The sequence below is a fragment of the Dermacentor albipictus genome, chromosome 1 (assembly GCF_038994185.2).
Source record: "Dermacentor albipictus isolate Rhodes 1998 colony chromosome 1, USDA_Dalb.pri_finalv2, whole genome shotgun sequence".
In the NCBI taxonomy this organism is placed as follows: domain Eukaryota; kingdom Metazoa; phylum Arthropoda; class Arachnida; order Ixodida; family Ixodidae; genus Dermacentor; species Dermacentor albipictus.
The window spans coordinates 174,134,307-174,155,207 of record NC_091821.1 but is presented as its reverse complement, the minus strand read 5'-3'; the positions used below and the strand labels follow the sequence as shown (position 1 = coordinate 174,155,207).

General features: G+C 46.7%; 2 long non-coding RNA genes across 3 annotated transcripts in view; both read left to right on the top strand.

The window, feature by feature from the left end:
- The window catches only part of LOC135897781 (uncharacterized), a 245,561-nt gene that overhangs the window by 192,987 nt on the left and 31,673 nt on the right, over nt 1-20,901 (top strand). The window lies entirely within an intron of this gene.
- LOC135897788 (uncharacterized) lies at nt 35-1,457 on the top strand. Its single transcript, XR_010563151.2, has 3 exons — nt 35-117; nt 745-834; nt 1,301-1,457. It is a non-coding gene; the product is annotated as an uncharacterized lncRNA (long non-coding RNA).

Sequence of the window (20,901 nt, the reverse complement as noted above, 5' to 3'; positions counted from 1 at the left end):
ATTACGAGCAGTAAAACAGCGCTAAACAACAGGACGGGGAGAGCGACACAGACAAAGGAAGAAATGCTTGCTGTTTTGCGTGACAAAGTCATGACTTTGCTCTAAGCAGCATTCAAGGTGAGTTTAGTATCTTTGCACCATTTAGAAAATGAAAACAGGTCAGGCTGCAGGATGCGACGGTCATAACCAGTATACACTTCCTTTAACATCTTGAATTAAACTGAATTTTGGGGTTTTACGTACCAAAACCACGATTTGATTATGAAGTACGCCTTAGCGGCGATACTCCGGATTAATTTTCACCACCAGGGGATCTTTCACGTTCACCCTGTGCACAGGACACAAGTGTTTTTGAATTTCATCCCCATCGATATGCGGCCGCCGAGGCCAAGATTGGATCCCGCGACCTCGTGCTCAGCAGTGCAACCCCATGGCCGCCAAGCCACCGCGGCGGATTTAAAAATCGTGGTGTCATCGACATATAGAAGGAACGAAGAATATCGAATAGCGGAAAGAACGTCATTAACAAAATTTAAAAGCAGTGGTCGTAAGACTGATCCTTGAGGGAGGCAGCTAGTTGCTGTGCAAAAAGACGTTTGGCCATGGCCATTGACCTTAGCATAACATGATCTATCAAGATAATAATAATAATAATAATAATAATAATAATAATAATAATAATAATAATAATAATAATAATAATAATAATAATAATAAAGTTTGCTTTATTTTTGTCTTATACAGAAAGATCAGCCAGGGCCGAACGCTGTGTGGCGTCGCAGGGGCTCTTGCTCCAGCTGAGCCGACATGCACGTGCACATACATTTGATAAAGGTAATCTTGTATACCTTTTTCAAGACATTTCATTACATGCGTTTTGTATGCACGATGAAAAGTATTTTCGTATGGTTTCTTGTGGACATCACGCTGCGCCATCCGGTCCCACTTTCGGTAATCGAATCAGCCGTTAAGCTTGAGGCAATCAGGACAAATGAAACTTCAGGAGAACTTGTTGCACTTTACATTCATGTCACCTAAAGGGCAATTCCACCCTTCCACAGTGATGGCGCAAAACAGTGATCAGCAGATTTACTGGAACAGTGCAGTGCGCCGAAAATGTATTTTTCTCTTTGGCCGTTGCCATGCGCACGCGCTACAGAGAACGCCCCGAAGTAAGCGGCGTGAATCGTCCCCGATTTTATGACCGTAACACATTTAACAACCGTACACCATATAATTATTCAGGACGGCCCCGCCGCGGTTTAAGCCGTGGCAATACACATTTCTTTTCCCACCACAGCATGACTTGGTGAGTGGCTCCTCTGCCCCACGAGAACAACCGTGCTGAACCTGGTTGCGAAGAAGTTGGCCTGATTTGTGGGAATGCGGGCCTACGCACTCCGGAATTTGGGACACGCTGGATGGAAAGATGAATGCTGTGAGCGTCCATTTGGAACGATGCGGTGGGTTGCGTCCCCAGCTCTCGTCACTATATTGCCTAATGTCCTACCTATGTTAAAATAAAGGAAAAAAGGAAAAAAAAAAACATGAAGAATTTCCATAACCAAACCTTCTAAACCCCTATGCGGAACTTTGTTTTTGTACGCCTACGTTGTTTGTCGTTTGCCTACTTTTCTTCCACCAATCTTCAAATCGCTTCCCCTTGCTCTCGCTGAACCAAGGAGGCCAGATGTGCCTAAATCGACCGCTGGGCAGACATCTTCACATTCTAACAAAACATGCTCTATCGTTTCCCTAGCTTTACCACAGCAAGCACATGCTTCTTCTTCCTAGTTGTATCTCGCTGTATAAGTTCGTGTTCTAAGGCATCATGATTTATACTTCGAAAAGTAACGAGCTTCTCTTTGAATTATCATAAATTCATTATTTTTTTATTTCCTTTTTTCCTGTTAAGTAGTTACTCATAGCAGGGTTTTTTTTTTTTTCATTGTCGCCATTCCCGGGATTTACTCAGCCCTTCCGCTTGACGTTCTTTGTTGTCCTGTTGCTCACCATACCGATCGCATACTTTCTAGTAAGCTTCCTAGTTCTTTTCCTCCACTGTGAGTCAATGTTTTTTTCTGTACAAATGCCACAACACTCTCCCAGCCCATTTACTTCCTTCTATATTCCTCAGTCGTTCTTCGTAATCAATCTTGCTATGATTTCACGCGAATGAAGCAAGGTCGCGCCATCTCTCGGCGGCTGGCTGCACGACGCCGTCGCGCTCAGCGGGTGGTTGGAAACATGTTCCTCTGTTACTCGGAATTCTTAGCCGCATGTCCAACGTAGAGATAAACATGTGATAATGCAAGTTGAAGGCTGTATCTTCGGTTTCGCTAAAGCAAACATCTTCAGGTGTTCGAATGTTCTACTATATGGTACGTAACAAAACTAGCTCGAATTGTCGCACTCGTACACAAATTTTTTTTTTGAGGGGGGGGGGGTCGGTTGATACCAATGTTTGATTTAGATTTTCGCCCTTTATGTCCCGAAATTATTTCACTTTTCGCGTTTGTACACCCCACAACGCTATAAACTGTGATAGCACTCAAGCGTAAGCTTACATTAATCTTGCTGAATATGTGAATGTTCGGGGTGTGTAGCCTATAGTATATACGCCAGGTGTTTAACGTAACTTGAACCAAGCTTTAAAAATATTCAAATGCGACGTAGCTGGGCAGAAGCAAGGTAATGTTGTTTGCCGTCACTTGCGGATGCTCAGATAATTTTTGGCATTCCTCGTAATTAGATAATTAGTCTTAATTAATCAGCTTTTCAATTATTATACTTAAATGAAAAGTGTGTATGAGAAAATTGTAGAGCGACATGAGAAACTCCCGGTACAGCTTTCTGTTGCTCGATACGTGCTACATAAAACTGTTTTTCGGAGCGTGAAAGAAGGCCGCGAATACCCGGAAAGTGCCTCGAGCGGCCAGTCGCGCGGCAATTTTGCGAGTATTTGCGGGCTTCTGTCATGATCGGAAAAACACTTTTATGTAGCAGATACTGAGCAAAAGAATGCTGTATCGGGAGCTTTTTATGTTGCTCTACAATTTTCTCATTGACACTTTTAATCTACTTACAATAATTGAGAAGTTGATTACTATTTAAGACTAATTAAGCCGTTAGGTTATAAATAATCTGAGTATCTCCAAGCGACTGCAAACAGCATTACCTTGACTCGGTCCAGCTACGCAGCATTTGCACATTTTTAAAGCTTGGCTCAAGTTTAGGAACATTTGTCTTTCTATTGCAAACGGACTTGCTAAAAAGGAAGGATTTAACTCCTGCGAGAAATCGTTCACTACTCTTCATGTCAGTGCGGTGGGCACTAGCGGAACTAGTATCCATTAATTAATTAACTTCCTAATCGCTGATTTTAAGGATCTTATTGGTATAGCCGCGCTGCAGGGGGGAGAAGGCAGGAAGCTAGAAAAATTATACTATTATTGAAGTGACGTGTTTTGTTGATATACTTATCGACGGAAATTCACATTGCGAAATCAGTTCAGCGGGAGCCCGCAAGAGGGAGGAAGATTGATGAAAGAGAAAATTGTTATCCATCTGACTGTTTGCTGTTAGTATAATTAACCGCGTCCCTCAAGGATCAGTATTAGGGCTACTCTTACTTTTAATTTTTATTAATGACGTTCTTTCCGCTATATTCAGTACCCTTCTTTTTTTCTATATGCGATGACATCACGATATTAAAAAAATCACACTGTTGATGACTGTCGCACCCTGCAGTTGGATGTGTTTTCTTTTTCTAAATGTTGCTAAGATAATAACCTCACTACGAATGCTGCGAAGACCAAAGTCATGAATTTCACACGCAAAACAGCAAGAATTTGTTTTTCTTGTTCTGTAGATTTTGTACCGTCGTGTAAGGTCTATGATATCAATGAACTCGGTGTACTTCTTTATACTTTACAGTTTTCTACTCACACTAAACGCGTTGCAATGCCGGGTATGCGTTCTTTGAGCTGTGTTTGCAGATTATAGAGTAAATTCAATTATCCTACATCGTTCCGCAAGTCGTACCCAACAATATGTCTTCCTCAACTCGAACACGCGTTGGTCATGTGGAAGGGCATTTCTAGATCAAACAGAAGCCCATGCGCCGGCGTTGTTACAAGGCGGCAGCGGAATTTTATGACGGAAAATCCCATCAATCATGTGCTTCGGGAACCTTTGTTGCCACCAGAGCTATATGCGACCAGAATGGTCAGTCGCAGTTGCGCCGTCAATTCAATATAAAAGCTGCAAAACAACGCAGCATGTGGTGAAAAAGTATGGAACTTGTTAATGAAGTTAACAGCGCCTTCAGGAATAGCAACCCTAGAAACCTCTGCATTAAGTGTGGTTGCGCTTGTAGATTGCTAGTAATAGCAATATGCTGCAAATATTTAATCGTAATATAGATTTCCTGCGCAAGGCTTTTCTGACTGTTGTTTACACAGCACTGTATTTTATGCCCTATTGCAAGAGCTCTAGAGAGTTGACGCCGCCTATTTCACGAAAAAAAGCAAACGTTTCAAATAGAACCCAAGAGCCTCGCATGATATTTTGTGTGCTCTTTATGTGAGCAATGGCTAATAGTCCTTATTGCATTTCCAGTTACAGTACCCTACAGACGAAGCTGCAGGGCACAATAAAAACTTGATTCTTACCAAATTTTCTTATGTCAGTGTCCTACTAGCATGGTTAGACAAGCAAGCATACGACTTGCAGTGACCGAAAAGACGCAAAAAGCCACCTTGTTGGAGACAACAAGCCAGCTCCAAATTGAAGTCAAGCATCTGCAAGATTGCATCATTTTCTCCAGCTCGTGGGCCTCCTCTACGGACAATGAGCGGACCATGCCTTTGAGAACTTGGAGTACATAGAGGTAGGCTAATAGGGGCTCCACACACCACTAGACTGGTCATTAGCTCATAATGTTTTTCATTGTATGTCGCAAGCATACGAGATAAACAACATTCATTTAAACCAACACAAAATAACTTCAGTGCTGATAATGTCACCATAACCTACCTGCTGTCACATGATGCTGCTTGTTGATTAGGCATATTTCGAAGAACATGCTTTATAAGGTCATGCTTGGAGGACTCTGAAACTTGTGAGTTTACGCTTTAGAAGATGATAGGGCGTCAGGTTTTGGTTTTGTTATGCTTGACATGGCATCAGATATGATGAAGTAGCCCATCTTCCGAATGTCCAACATGTTCCAAAGCATAGCTGAGATGTGCTTGCAGACGCCACCAGCTAGGCAGGACAACCATGTTTTATGCTACTGTCAGCATGCATTGTACACTATGTCGCATGACTTAACACTCAACACAATGCTTCGACTCTGTCTTCTATAAGACTAGCTGTTGTGCCATGATGCAACAATACGCTTGACACTTTGTGCAGTTTAAAGAGCCTGTGCCCAAAAACATCGTGCTTTTCTACCTCTGATGCCTTAACATTTTTGGGAACACCCATCATCCACTTAGTCCAAAAGCCCGTCGACACCAAAGAATCATGGCTAGTGGCCAAATTTACCTGCATGGCCAACAAAATAAGACATAAGGAACATGATTCGTCCATAAGCAGATTGAATATAAACTCAGTGCATGCTCCAAAAGTTCAGAGGCAACTGTCAGGTATATTTGTTTTAAGATTTACCTTTTTTAAAATTGCAGTTTTTTCAACAGTGAACATTATTGAACATTACTGAGTGAACTTCTCAATGCTAGGTATAGGGAGAGGTGTTCGCATCACAGTTTATCGCACAATTTTTTTTATCTGGATAAAAACCATCTAAGTTCGCTCTGTGTTCTTTATGCGGCAATCTAAAGTACTTCTTATGCAAAACATTAACGACATCCTACGAAAATACCACCCAATATTATCAAGTAACGAGCATCTGAGAAAAGCGTTCCAGGATGTACCGAGGGTTGCATATCGCCGCCACAGAAACTTTAAAAACATGTTAGTGCATACAAAAGTCAGTCAACATCCTTCCCCCGTAATAAAAGCATGTTATCGCTCCAGGTGCAGAGCCTTCAGGCGCCTTCAAAGTTACATCAAAATTAAAAGCACCGCAAATAGTTATGCACATGAAATGAAAACTAGCTTTACGTCTGCTAGTTCGGATGTGATTTATATGCTTGAATGTTCCTTCTGTAAGAAACAATATATCGGTGAAACGGGACAATCAATGAACGTCAGATCAAACGGACATCGCGCGAACACACCTAAAAAGCTTCCCAAAGCCATCGCCGAGCATTTCAATCAACCAGTTCATAACTTTGGTGAACTTAGACTCTACATCCTACAGTCAAATTTGCGTTTTGAGCGAGACAGAAAATACAGAGAATCATACCTTATCCATAAGTTCAAGACATTGCAACCAATAGGCATAAACGTTTCAAAGAGAACATTAGAATCTATTCGCTATGCAAAATTTCAACCTATATGCAAAAACACTTATTTTGGTTGCTTAGGGGAAGACGACGAAGTGTCTTCTTGGCAGAACACTTGTTTCTGTGCTCTGTGAATTTTTTGTGAAATCTTCGCTATTCGAGGTGCCTCGCCTCCCCGTCTTGCGGCCATGGACGCGGAGCATGCCAGAGACCCGCCTGGCCAGAAGTCATTACGGCCGTCAACCGCAAGGAAGCGAGTTGGCTCCCCCAGTGACACCGAAGACACCGAGCTGTACTCTATTTCGGAAGACGACTCATCCGACGACGGCTTCATACCCGTCCGGAGTAAGAGGGCGAGGAGAAAAATCGCCAACACAGCGCCGTCAACTCCTGCGAGCACGACGACTGTGAAGACAAGGCCTGCGCGCTGGCTACACGTCATCATCTTTATGCCGGAAGCACCGTCAAGCAATCTACGATTGCTGAACAGGCAAGCCCTATCCATTTTTCTGGAATGTGCGGTGCCGGATCAGATTAAAGACATCAGAATAAATCCACGCAAGAATATACTCGCCATAGACGTGTACAACGCGAGTGCGCTTGGAAAACTCCGAGAAATCACAGAGCTAGACGGAATCAAAATGCGCCCCTTTATCCCGATCGACGACACATCCATAGCCGGTGTGATTTACGACATTGACATTGTCATTCCCAATGATGACTTACCTAGCCTGATCAAGCCGGCATACGAAGGCACGATAATTACGCAAGTGCGCCGTCTCGGGAATACGCGCTGCGTAAAAGTAATATTCAAGGGGGATTGTATCCCATCCCACGTTAAAGTCGGCCATTTCCGACATCCGGTTCGACCATTCATCCAGAAGCCGCTTCAATGCCATCAGTGTTTCAGGCTAGGACCCGTCAAAGGCGTGTGTCCCAACTCCCTACTGTGTCCCCGTTGCGCTGAACCTCATGCAGAACATACCTGCGGTGCCACGGTCCTGAAGTGCGTCAACTGTAGCGGTCCTCACGCGGCCTCGTCGAAGGACTGTCCCCGCATCAAGAGGGAACGAGCGGTTCTTCAGCAAATGGCCAGAGACAATTCTGCACACAGGGAGGCAGCCGAAGTAGTCCGGCGTCGGCGTCGACGTAGGCGCCATCGTACGTCTTCGAAGAAGGCGCATGAGCGAAGTGACAGCACCCACTCCACTGCGGTGCCAGTTAGTCACGCCGCGAAAAGGCCCACTACTTCCACGAAGGAAGCAGAAAAGACTCTATCTTTAGAGGAATGGCCTACGCTACCAAGCCGCTCCCTTGCGATGGAACCTCAGAAGGTCGGGGCCCCACCTGATTCTTCTCCGGCCATGGACGATTCACTTAAAACAGACCGCCAAGTCATCTCGGTGCTACGTTCTCTCATGGAGGCCATTCGAGCAATTTTAGTGGACATCGGGACACCCTGTGCTCAAAACGCACTTAAAGTGCTGGACGCCTTAAGCCCAGTGCTTGCATCCCTCAACTAGAAAGATGGCTACCCATACCCCATCCTTCCGGAAAGAAGTCAAGGCTGCGTCCGTCATCCAGTGGAACGCCAGGGGGCTAAAATCACGAATTTCAGATTTTCGTCAGTTTGTGTTCACTAATATGTTTCCCCTCATCGTCATTTGTGAGCCCAACTTGTCGAAATCAATAAGACTGTCAGGATACGAATTTATCATGTCATCAACAAATGGTGCATGCAGCAAAATCGTCATTTTTGTTCGTCGTGAACTCACCTATGTTTTGCAACCAATTGCGCCCCACGACGACAATCAATATATATGCATCACAGTTAAAAAGAACAAACTCTTGTTTACTCTCATAGGCATGTACATATCGCCTTCCAGCAATTTCGATACCAAAAGATTTGCGGATATCTTGAGTGTTTGTCCCGCCCCATGGGTCATCATAGGAGATTTCAATGCACACCATCCAGCATGGGGAAGTACAAGGACAAATGCAAGAGGACGAAGATTAGCAAGCATCGCCCACAACTATGGCCTTACTCTCCTGAACGATGGTAGCCCCACCTTTCTTCGAGGCGTGACATACGGCAGCTGCCTCGACCTTGCTTTCGTCTCCAACTCTCTCGCCAGATGTGTGAAGTGGTTTCCAGACATTGAGGCACATGGGAGTGACCACATTCCCACCTATCTGAACATCAAAGGCTTGTCGTCTAGATCAGGCTTACGGAATACCATTCGGACGATTCAATGGGCCAACTTCAAATCTGAGATGGAAGATGCCTGCCGCGAGGGCCTACCATTGTAAAGAACGGCGGGTTGCACAACAAGATTGTCACCTTGCCACCCGATTACGACAAGGGGTGCAAGACGCGCACCTCCCGCTCTCCGCCGCTGCAGCTGCGAGGCGTTCAAAGAAGCGACCTTTGCGCTGGAATCCGCCGCCTTCCTCCAGCCCGCTTCGACATTGTGACAAGACGAGTTTGGTGTGTGGACAATGATTCCAGAGTTCCTCAACGCGGCGCTGATCCGACACGCCTGAAGAAGCTACCGCGGGAACGTCTTATTTTTGCGCTCTCACGGTTCCGCATGTTGCAAAACAACGAGCGTCCCTCGAGCGGCGTCGATTTTCCGGAACGGCACCACCTTCAACGCCGTCGCTTGGGCTTCGGAATGTGTGTGCCTTTGTGTCTGAAAACTGGTCTTCAGAGCAGCTGCGAGTTGGTGGTGTGTAAACGAACAGCCGCCGCGTCGTAGGACCAGCGGATCGAGTGTATAAAAACTGTGGTTGTGCGATTGTTGGACACACTTCTCTTGAGCAGTCATGTTAGACTGGTACACTTCTCTTGAGCAGTCATGTTAGACTGAGTCACTTCTCTCATGCAGTCCTGTTGGACTAATACTCTTTTTCTCAAGCAGTCATGTTAGACTGAGTTAATTTCTGTAAATAAACCCCTTTTTCCTCGTTCTCGATGAGAAGCAGTTCTTCACTTCATCAACGATCTCAGCGTAAATAAGTTGGACGACGGCATGGGCCAGCTACCTTCGAATTCATGCCGTACTCCAATCTTGGCAAAGGACCACGGACGAAGGCATTGAGCCCCCAATCCTGACAACTGGCTGACAGCGGTGAGATGGACTTTGCGACATGGTGCTGTATCTGTGGTGAGTGCTTGGTTTTTGCTTTGACTCTCTAGGCTTCATTTTGTGGTTGTTCTGTTTAGAACAGTAGGGAAGCTAGATTGTTGTGTGTTAGCTAGGTTGTGTTTTCCTAGCTAGATTTAGAGAGCAGAATCAAGGCAGTAAAGCAGCAGTCATGGAGTTAAGGACACTGCTGAGAGACGAGTTGTTGATTGTTGGTGAGGAACTGGGCCTAGATGTACGCAAGGAAATGCTCAAATCGGAATTATTGGAGCTAATTTCCAATCAGGCCAGTGAGCAAGATATTGAAATGGGATTGGAACTTCTCAAAAAGAGAGAGAAACGGGAAAAAGAAAGAGAAGAACGAGACAGAGAAAAACGAGAGAGAGAGGAACGCGATAAAGATCGCGAGATAACAAAAATGCAACTTGAACTTGAAAACAGACGTTTGGAGTTGTCTCAAGGAAGTGAAGGAGCTCTGGGTCGATCAAGTGAGGCAGAATCGTACCGCATGGACAGGCTATTAAAGCCATATGAGGTCGGGACCGACATAGGCTTGTTCCTAAGCAATTTTGAAAGGACTTGCGAAAAGATGAACTTCGGTCCGAGTACATGGCCACAGCGGTTGCTGTCTATGTTGCCGTGTGAGGCGGCGGAAGTAATCGCCAGATTGAGTGTGCAGGATGCATATGATTATGCGAAAGTTAAGGCTAGTCTCCTGAAGAAATACCGCCTTTCAGCCGAAGCTTTTCGGCAAAGGTTTAGGAGCACAGGCAAGAAAGATAGCGAGGGCTATCCGGAGTTTGCATATAGCTTAAAGGCCAACCTAGTCGAGTGGCTTAAAAGCGCGGAAGCGTACGACAGCAGAGACATGATCATTGAATGCATGTGTCTAGAGCAGTTTTACAAAACCATTCCCCAAGCTGTGAAACTGTGGGTGCAAGATAGAGGTAATGTAAACACTGTGGAAAGGGCGGCTGAATTAGCCGAAGAGTACGCAACCCGTAGAAAGTTGAACGCCGAGGAGGGAAACTGGGACGGTCGAAATGGACCGCGGAAGCCATTTCCGTTCAAAAAGGGTGCGCAAGCTAGACGATCCGAGCCTGTAGACATGGCGGAAAAGCCCGCAGAAAATAGCGAGGAGAAAGTTAACGGAGAAACCGCACAAAAAGAACAGAAAAGAAAATTCGAATCTGTCAGACCAATTCGCTGTTACAAATGCCACAAACTGGGACATATAGCTGTAAACTGCGAGAAGCCAAGCGTAGTTTTTTCCTACGTGGAGGAAAAGGATGAGAATATGGAACTTTTAAGTCCATATCTCCACGACCTGCAAGTTAATGGAAAACCATGCCGAGTGCTAAGAGACAGTGCCGCCACGCTGGACATTGTCCATCCGTCTTACGTGATGGTAGAGGACTTCACCGGAGAAGTAGCATGGATAAAACAGGTTGTAGAAGAACACAGCGTGTGTCTGCCCATGGCCAAAGTCAAAATCAGTGGACCATTCGGGGAGCTAGAGACTGAGGCTGCAGTTTCCAAATTTTTGTCACTGCAGTATCCCTACATCTTTTCGAATCGTTCGAATCAGTTACTGCGTGACAGAGGGCTCAAACTGGGAGAGGGCATAGTACAGGCATTGACCAGAGGCCAAGCTCGTAAGATCGCGGCGCTTTCGGCTGAAAATGCTCAAGCTCCTCCAGCTGAAGCAGAAAAGGGGATAGCTTCAATACCCGAATCCGAGCTAGGCCCGAGGGACAAAAGAACAGGTGAGGAGAGCCTGCCAGTTGACCAGCTCAATGAGAGCGTAGCACTAGAGTGTCAGAGTTCTAGCCTGCAGGAAGAGCATGCAGACGCGCTCACAAGCGAGACAGGGTCGTTATTATCACCGGCCTCAAAGAACTTTGATCAACTCTTACGCGTGGATAGAGAGTCACTGGCAGCTGAGCAAAAGAATGATGAGAGCTTAGCTAAATTACGGGACACAGCTAAAGAAGGCATTGCTAGGCGCAACGTAACGATGCATGAGAAAGGAGGATTGTTGTATCGGCATTACAGAGATCGAAAGGGTAGGATTTTAGATCAGTTAGTCATACCTACTAAGTATAGGGAGGACCTTTTGAGTCTTTGTCATGGAAATGGGTGGTCCGGCCACCTAGGCATAAACAAATCAAAGGAAAGATTGCTTATGGAATACTACTGGCCTGGCTGTTTCAAAGATGTAGAAAACTTTGTAAGATCATGCGACGCCTGCCAGCGTTCTGGTAAACCAGGAGAGACTTGGAAAGCTCCACTGAAGGTAGTGCCCTTAATAACAGAGCCTTTCAGACGGCTTGTAATAGACACGGTAGGGCCTCTTCCAAAAACAAAATCAGGCTACAGGTACTTGTTTACCATGCTGTGTCCGGCTACCAAGTTTCCAGAAGCAATCCCTTTGAAAGAGCTCAGCTCCACTGAAGTAGTAGACGCGCTTTTGACAGTGTTTGCACGAGTTGGGTTTCCAGCCGAAATTCAGGCAGATCAAGGGTCAGTATTCACGAGCGCACTGACTTCCACATTCTTGCAAAAGTGCGGGGTAAAGTTAATTCACAGTTCTGTCTATCACCCTCAGTCAAACAGTGTAGAGAGGTGGCATTCGTTGCTTAAGCGAGTTTTGCGTGCGCTCTGTTACGAGCACAAGGAGGACTGGGAGAACTGTCTGCCGGCAACTTTGTTTGCTTTGCGAACGGTTCCACATGAAGCGACAGGGTTCTCTCCAGCAGAACTAGTGTATGGGAGGACACTCCGTTCTCCACTGAGAATGTTAAGAGAGATGTGGGAGGAAAGGGGGGAGAGTCCAACCGTGGTTGAATACGTGCTGAATTTACTGGAACGGCTAAGCGCGACCCAAGAACTAGTCGGAAAGAACATGGAAATAGCTCAAAGGAACGCCAAATTCTATTACGACAAGAATGCGAGACTTCGTACGTTTAAAGTCGACTTAACGATGAAAGCGGAAAAGTGTAGGTTTGGTTGTTCGCAGGTTACCTATCTGGGCCATGTTGTCGGTCAGGACATGAGACGACCGGCTGAGCTGAAAATAGCTACGATTGGAGATTTTTCTCAGCCGCGCACGAAAACGGACGTTCGTTCATTTCTGGGACTTGTGGGGTACTATCAATGGTACATTCCGAATTACTCACAATTGGCAAGTCCATTAACAGACGCCCTCCGAAAGGGAGCACCGAGTAACGTACACTGGGATAAGGACAAAGAGAACGCTTTCCAAAGTTTGAAAACGCTATTGGTTTCTCGCCCTGTGCTTCGCGCGCCAGACTACACAAAGGAATTCATAGTTCAATGCGACGCAAGCGACAGAGGTATGGGCGTGGTACTTAGTCAAGTCGGCGACGATAACGAGGAGCATCCTATCCTCTACGCCAGCCGTAAACTAAATGTAAGAGAGGAAGCCTACAGCGCTTCAGAGAAGGAATGCGCTTGTTTGGTTTGGGCCGCCCAGAAGTTGTCGTGTTATTTGTACGGAGCGAAGTTCATCTTCGAGACCGACCACTGTCCTCTGACGTGGCTCAATCAAATGTCACACAAAAACGGCCGCTTGCTCCGATGGAGCCTCACTCCCCAAGAGTACAACTTCTCCGTTAGATATAAGAAGGGAAAGTTGCATAGCAATGCGGATGGTTTGAGCAGGCTAATTTGAATTCTGCGTTTGAGGGTCCCGCCTAAATTTTAGGGTTACTAGTGTTAAATTTATTAAGCGAAGAAGATCCCCTCTCATTTAGCAGGATTCCCTCCATGATTGCTGAATTTGTCAGCAGGAATTTGCTTCAGAAATTGGCATAGTGAAATGCAGCATTTTTTTTGTTTCTGCACTTATGTTGTTGTTTTTTTTGAAGCCTAGCGAGTCTAAAGTGAGAGCCAATGCACGTCATCTCGGCGCAGAGCCGTGTTGTGGGGTTCATTTTGCAGTTGCCTGTCCTTGTTGGATGTTTTGGGGCGGTGACATCAATGCACAAGTGGTCGCTGCGAGCCAAGACATCAATCCCCCCCTGACCAGCAGCCGTTCTCTTCCTGCCTAGCGGTTGTCAGCGCTAGACAGTCGAGACTTTTGGGGCCATGGAGGCGCTGTAAAGAACGGCGGGTTGCACAACAAGATTGTCACCTTGCCACCCGATTACGACAAGGGGTGCAAGACGCGCACCTCCCGCTCTCCGCCGCTGCAGCTGCGAGGCGTTCAAAGAAGCGACCTTTGCGCTGGAATCCGCCGCCTTCCTCCAGCCCGCTTCGACATTGTGACAAGACGAGTTTGGTGTGTGGACAATGATTCCAGAGTTCCTCAACGCGGCGCTGATCCGACACGCCTGAAGAAGCTACCGCGGGAACGTCTTATTTTTGCGCTCTCACGGTTCCGCATGTTGCAAAACAACGAGCGTCCCTCGAGCGGCGTCGATTTTCCGGAACGGCACCACCTTCAACGCCGTCGCTTGGGCTTCGGAATGTGTGTGCCTTTGTGTCTGAAAACTGGTCTTCAGAGCAGCTGCGAGTTGGTGGTGTGTAAACGAACAGCCGCCGTGTCGTAGGACCAGCGGATCGAGTGTATAAAAACTGTGGTTGTGCGATTGTTGGACACACTTCTCTTGAGCAGTCATGTTAGACTGGTACACTTCTCTTGAGCAGTCATGTTAGACTGAGTCACTTCTCTCATGCAGTCCTGTTGGACTAATACTCTTTTTCTCAAGCAGTCATGTTAGACTGAGTTAATTTCTGTAAATAAACCCCTTTTTCCTCGTTCTCGATGAGAAGCAGTTCTTCACTTCATCAACGATCTCAGCGTAAATAAGTTGGACGACGGCATGGGCCAGCTACCTTCGAATTCATGCCGTACTCCAATCTTGGCAAAGGACCACGGACGAAGGGATTGAGCCCCCAATCCTGACACCATCTGGGTTAGAGCAAACGATTAAAATGACGATGCAAAACGCCACTCGCATGATGACGATCTCTTCCACGCGGAATGACTTCGACATAGAATTAGAGCGCCTTCGAGCACTTCGTCGCCGGGCGGAACGTCGATATCGGCGTACAAAATCAATTCATGACCTTAGGGCAGCCAGGAGGATGCAAAAGAAGATTCAGCGTCGTATGGATAGATTAGCGTCGGAACGTTGGGCAACGTTTTGCCAGAAGCTGGACCCCCGCAAGCCACTGTCTCACATTTGGAAAACGGTGCAAGGTCTGCGTTGCCTTCCGGAACGGCGTTTCCCATTCAAGGCGCTAGCGCTTTTCCAAGGGCGGCAAGACATCGATGTCGCAGAAGACTTTTGTGCGCGGATCGCAGACCAAGCGACTCGTCCAGATCCTCCAGCCCGAGCTGACGTCCCCCATTCCCGTGATTACCGCATGGACCTTCCTTTTACAATGGAGGAGCTCGAAGCGGCTCTAGCTCTCTGCAGGCGCTCATCATCTCCGGGTCCGGATGGTATATCATACCGGGCCTTGTGCTATCTCGGAGAGTCCGCACTGATAGAGTTGTTGAGCCTTTACAACTCCTCATGGCAGGAGGGAAATGTTCCTGACGAATGGCAAGTAAGCCGCCTGGTGCCACTCTTAAAGCAGGGCAAATCCCCATTAGAACTCACCTCTTACCGCCCAATAGCGCTGGCCAGCTGTGTAGGAAAGATAATGGAACGGATGATCCTTGGCCGCCTGGAATGGTACCTTGAATACTACAAGATTTATCCGAGTTCCATGGCTGGTTTCCGACGTGACCGCTCTTCCATCGACAATGTCGTTGATCTCGTTTCATATGTCCAGCACGAAAGGTCCCGTAAGCGTTTATCTGCAGCTTTATTCTTAGATGTGAAAGGGGCATACGATAACGTATTACATGAGGCCATTCTCGACGCCCTTGCGACGGTTGGCCTAGGTGGTCGAGTTTTTTTGTGGATTGCAAGCTACCTATCTGCAAGATCATTCTTTGTGTTAACTGACGATGGCCCAACTACGCGACGCTATACCAGCAGGGGCGTTCCTCAAGGCGGTGCCCTCAGCCCGACGCTATTCAACCTCGCTCTTGTTGAACTTGCCGAATACTTGCCAACTACCATAAAAATTTCAATATACGCTGACGACATCTGTGTCTGGACCTCGGCAGTCACACGTCCTCAGATACGTGCACGACTTCAAAGAGCGGCCACTTTGACAGCGAACTACTTGTGTAAACAGGGTCTCAGCATATCACCAGAAAAATGCGCACTAGTAGCATTTACTCGCAAACCGATGACGCCTTATATCATCTCAATCAATGGGCGGACTATTTCCTATGTCCGAACCCACAGATTCCTTGGAGTAATTATTGACCGAGACCTCTGTTGGAGCCCGCACGTGGCCTACATGAAACGGCGCCTGACAGCAACTTCCCAGTTGTTTAAATACTTGACAGGAAAGACGTGGGGGATGTCAGTAGACGCAATGCTTAAACTCTACAGAGCTCTCTTTCTCGGTTTTCTAAGATATAGTCTACCTGTACTGACCAACACCTGCAAGACAAATATTCGTGTTCTGCAGGCAGCACAAGCTCAAGCACTCAGAGTCTGCCTTGGTTTGCCCAGATGCACGTCAACAGAGGCAACTCTTGCGATTGCTCGGGACCATCCAATGCGAACTCACATTACGGTGGAAGCCCTGAGAACGCACATCAGACATTTTGCACGTGCCACCTATCACCACCTTGCAGCACTACCTTCAGACAGGCACCAATCATCATTCTCTAAAACTATCATCAAATACAACGACAAACTTCCATCGGGCTTCACCGCTGCATCTAAACCATCGATACCCCCTTGGTGTCTTATCAGCCCCACAGTCCATCTCAGTGTACCAGGAATCGGAAAAAAGTCTGACCTGTCGTCGCCTGTGCTGAAACAACTGTCTCTGCTTCTTCTGCACGAGAGGTACGCGGACAGGGAACACATTTATACTGATGGTTCCACAAACATCCAGTGTTCGTCAGGTGCTGTGGTTGTCCCAGCAAAAGCTATTACCATCAGCTTTAGGACTGACCACCCAACAACATCGACATCTGCTGAACTAGCTGCTCTTCGCGCTGCACTTCGTGTCGTCAATCGGGAGCCACCTCGACAATGGTCAATCTTCAGCGATTCAAAGGCAGCCCTACAATCTGTACTATCAGCTCTGCGTCGCGGGCCATTCGAACAGCTCGTATTCGACATTAGAAGCCTACTCCATACATCACAGGAAAAAGGACACCACGTGACGTTTGAGTGGCTGCCAAGTCACTGCGGCGTCAGTGGAAATGAAGACGCCGATAATGCCGCTCGGGCAGCTCTTGAACACGCACAAGAAGAGGCCATACCGTTTTCACGATCCGACGCAGCTAGCAGACTTCGAGGGCTTGCACAGGAGATCACGCTATCTCTATGGTGCACACCAAACAGCCAGACTCCCCAGAGCAACCGTCAATACCACCTGCCCTCTTTGATGCATCTCTATATGCCAACTGGACTCCGTCGAAGAGAGGCGACTCTGCTTTATCGCTTATGGCTGGGGGTGGATTTCACTAAATCTTACTCCTTCCGCATTGGAATGGCCGACAACGCTCTCTGTAATGCCTGTCTTTGCGAGGAGACGCTGGAACATATTCTGTGCGACTGTCCTGAATATAAAGTTCAGCGACAGTCCCTGGCATATGTTCTAGCGCGCCTTGACAGTAGACCATTGTCCCTCGACACGATTTTCACATGCCGCCGACAGAAGACATCGCAGGTGAAGGCGACCAAGGGACTACTTCGGTTTTTGAAAGAGACGGGATTGGACAAGCGGCTGTGAGAGTGATGTCGCGTACCATGCCAGATTGATGGACTCCAACGGACGATGTGTGCTGTGCTATGTGTTCTCTCTCCCTCTCCCCCTTCCCCATCTTTAATCTCCCCCATCCCTCTCCCATGTGTAGGGTACAAACTGGTTAACCTCCCTACCTTTCCTTCTCCACTTTTTCCTTCCTTCCTTGGTTGCTTAGTGTTTTTCCCCTTCCTTTTCTTCGCTTTCTTTATTTTGTTTATACATCTATTCCATTTCATTAATTATAAAAAATTTCACGAGTACCGTTTTCAGCCGCCCCTCTTACTATCTCTGTCCGAGACACGATAGCCCGTGACCTCCAGCGAAGCAGATAATAGAGGGGTGCTGTGCGCACGGCCGTTGGCACGCCGGCTGACACACGACCGCGTCACCGGCCATGTGCGCAGCACTTCTTTATTCTCAATTCTGCACCCTCGCCGCTAACACACCTTCGGTCTTTGCCGCACCCACCCACCTTACCCCTCCTCCCCTTTAGAAGAACCCTACCTAACATATACTGTGCCGAGGAAAGCATATGTCGCCTTGAAAAAGACAAGTCCACTTGTCGAAACGCTTGTACCTTGTTCTCGTTTTGTTCAATGTAAAGCATTGTACTTCATAAGTATGTTTAGCGCCACGTTTGAAAGTGAAGATCAAACAATTTCAGTGTGTTCCGCGAAGTTGCGCATATGCTCTGACAAAGCATATTGCTTAGCGGCGATCGGTGGTTTAATGTCTGAGATATGCTGCTTGTAGCATTTGCTCAAAACGCAAGAAAAATTTGGTACTAACTTTTGATGTAGTACAGCTGATTACAAAATAATTTCGCAAAGATTTTAACCACGAAGCGACAACTTATTTCACTTGTGACCAACGTCGCTCAAATATATATAAAAAAAACGCTGTGGCTTAGGTAAGGTTAAGCCCAGGATGCGAAGCATACTATAGCCTTTATTTTAGTTCTTGAACCACTGTTTAGCCTGGTGAACTGCTGTTGCTTGGTTATATTTGGTTCGGCTAGACGAAGAAACAACTCATGCGTTACTCTGCTTCGCCTTCAAGAGTGGAACGCGACAGCGTTCCCGTCGACCCGCCAAGGGGTGTAAGACAATGGGCTACAGGGCAGCGACTACGCGCCCCGCATTGGACGCGGTGAGCGTCGAGCAAAGCAGCGTTCGGCGCGGCAACGAAATGTGCGCCTGAGCAAGAGACGCACGCCTTAGAAACAGCTCGTTTCTAAGGCAACACCGCATTCACTAGAGGCGCTTTTGTACCGCTTTGAAGCATCGTACTCGTGGCTCAGTGGTAGCGTCTCCGTCCCACACTCCGGAGACCCTGGTTCGATTCCCACCCAGCCCGTCTTGCAAGAGTTGAGCCAAAGCCACTTCTCCTCTGTCGTGACGTCACGGTGTCACGTGGTTTCAAGGCGACACCGCCGCGCCTGAGGAGCTGGGTTGAGCTCTCGTAATATGCTTCGCATAAAAACATAAAAACGTTCTTGCGGGTTACTTCCTAATTTCGCTATATCGCGGTACGCATACGCGATACCGGGAGTACCCGGACCATGATTTGTTGTATACAATGTTTTCTCATGAAAGAAACCGAAGCATAGGCAAACTCTTTCTCGCGTCTACTTTAAATGAAGAATACAAGTAACGCACAACCAGCGAGCACCTTGGCCGTTTTTATAACTCCACACTGTACCTGCGCTTCTCTTATCAAAACCTTGTGGCAGCAGAAGTGCGATTAATACCTTTTATTTTCTCAAGACGCTGTATCTTCAGCTTTTAACGCGCCATTCTATCAATGAAGTTTCCAACGATGGGGGCGATATGTTTTCGGCGGAGGTTAGCTCTCCGCGAAAGGGCGGTCGCCAGGCGACAACCACACCGCATTATTTCTTTCACGTTTCGTGCGCAGAATATATATGCAAATGCAGGTGATTGTGGGCTACGTGAGGAGTGTCAAGAAAGAAGCGGCGCCATGTTTTCTTCCTTTTGTACATCCATGGCGCCAGCGCTGTAAACTGGCATGCACATTTAACGTAAACTGACCTGCACACTTAATCCGCAGTGCATTGTGAGATTGCCTGAGAAAGGTCTGTTCAGGCTACAGTCGCTTGCGCATGTCTGTTTTTTTTTTACCTTATAAACTGTAGTAGTGCGCTTGTCACCCTCACTTGCGATGGCTTATGGGGTCCGCATTCCCAAAATAGTTTGCTCTGTCTTTGACCAAGGCGAGCTAGCGCAATTGAGAGGAATTGCGTCTGTACACAGTAGCGAGGAAGATCATAGAGAACGTGTTTGACGGTCTCCTCGCGAGCACATTTATCACACAAGGCGTGCTCGACCATTCCGGTTCAAAAAGCAAAATACTTCGTGAAAGCCACACCTAGACATAGCCGATAAAGCAGGCTAGCAAATGCCACCGGAAGGGCTCCATCGCCTGCCTACTCTTCATGAAGGAGAGGGCATCAATAAAAAACAGGAACAAGGGAAAGACAGTATAAGGAAAGAACGAGATGACAGATCACAAGGGCTAAAGTAAAACACTGGCACGGAAAAGAGTACGCTCGCTCTACAATCTGAGCAAACCAGGAGTCTAGCAGTCGTGTAGAGCACAAGAGATTATTTATCGAAGCAGATTATTTAGTCAGAAATTATTTATCTAAACGGCACTCTACTTTCTTTAATATCTTATAACTTATATTTATCACTCAAATTTTATTTCAAATATATCCCTTTTTTTCAAATTTTTACACTAAATTAGTACATTATTCCCCCGACCAATAAAAGTGCCTCTGGCTTCTTTAACATTCCGCCGTAGTAGATTGGCCCAGTCATTTGAGGAACAAGCAGTTATGCAAGCAAGCAAAAACAATATGGCAGACCTCATTGTGGTAGAATCGCGCTGTCGCAGTAAATGAGTTCAAACCGAAAGAATCGCTGAGGTCGGGTGTTTTGTTATGCTTTCATTCTTTGTTAAAAAATATGTCGTATATACCTTCGCTCTGTCACAAAAATCTATTCATTAAAGGATAATAGTCATTTTTTCCTGCGGTGTTCCAACCAGAGATTTTTCTGTTTCGAACAAAATATGTTAACCACTCGAGTGGTCCTCAGTTTGAAGCAAATTTCAAGTACGCTCGCCTGCTACCCAAAACGCTGTTAACGAGTCCATTTACTGAATGCAATATTGAAATGGACCCCGAAATCCGCTACTACCTAGACTGGCGCTGGTCGTCAGTTTCATATAGGGTGCGTATATGTAAGCTGTGTCGCATGTGTACTTTGTAGTTCCAAAGCCTTAGAGACGTGTGGGTGTCTATACAAAGGTCTTTTAAAAAGCAGAAGAGAAATGATGCCAGTGACTTTGTATGCCCTTTCCCTAATTCTCCAAGAGCACCCATAAAAAAAAGAAACAAATCATTTTTCTAGTTGATTCATTCAAAACCCTTCGACTAAGCATGCAAATAAGAATGTTTCTGC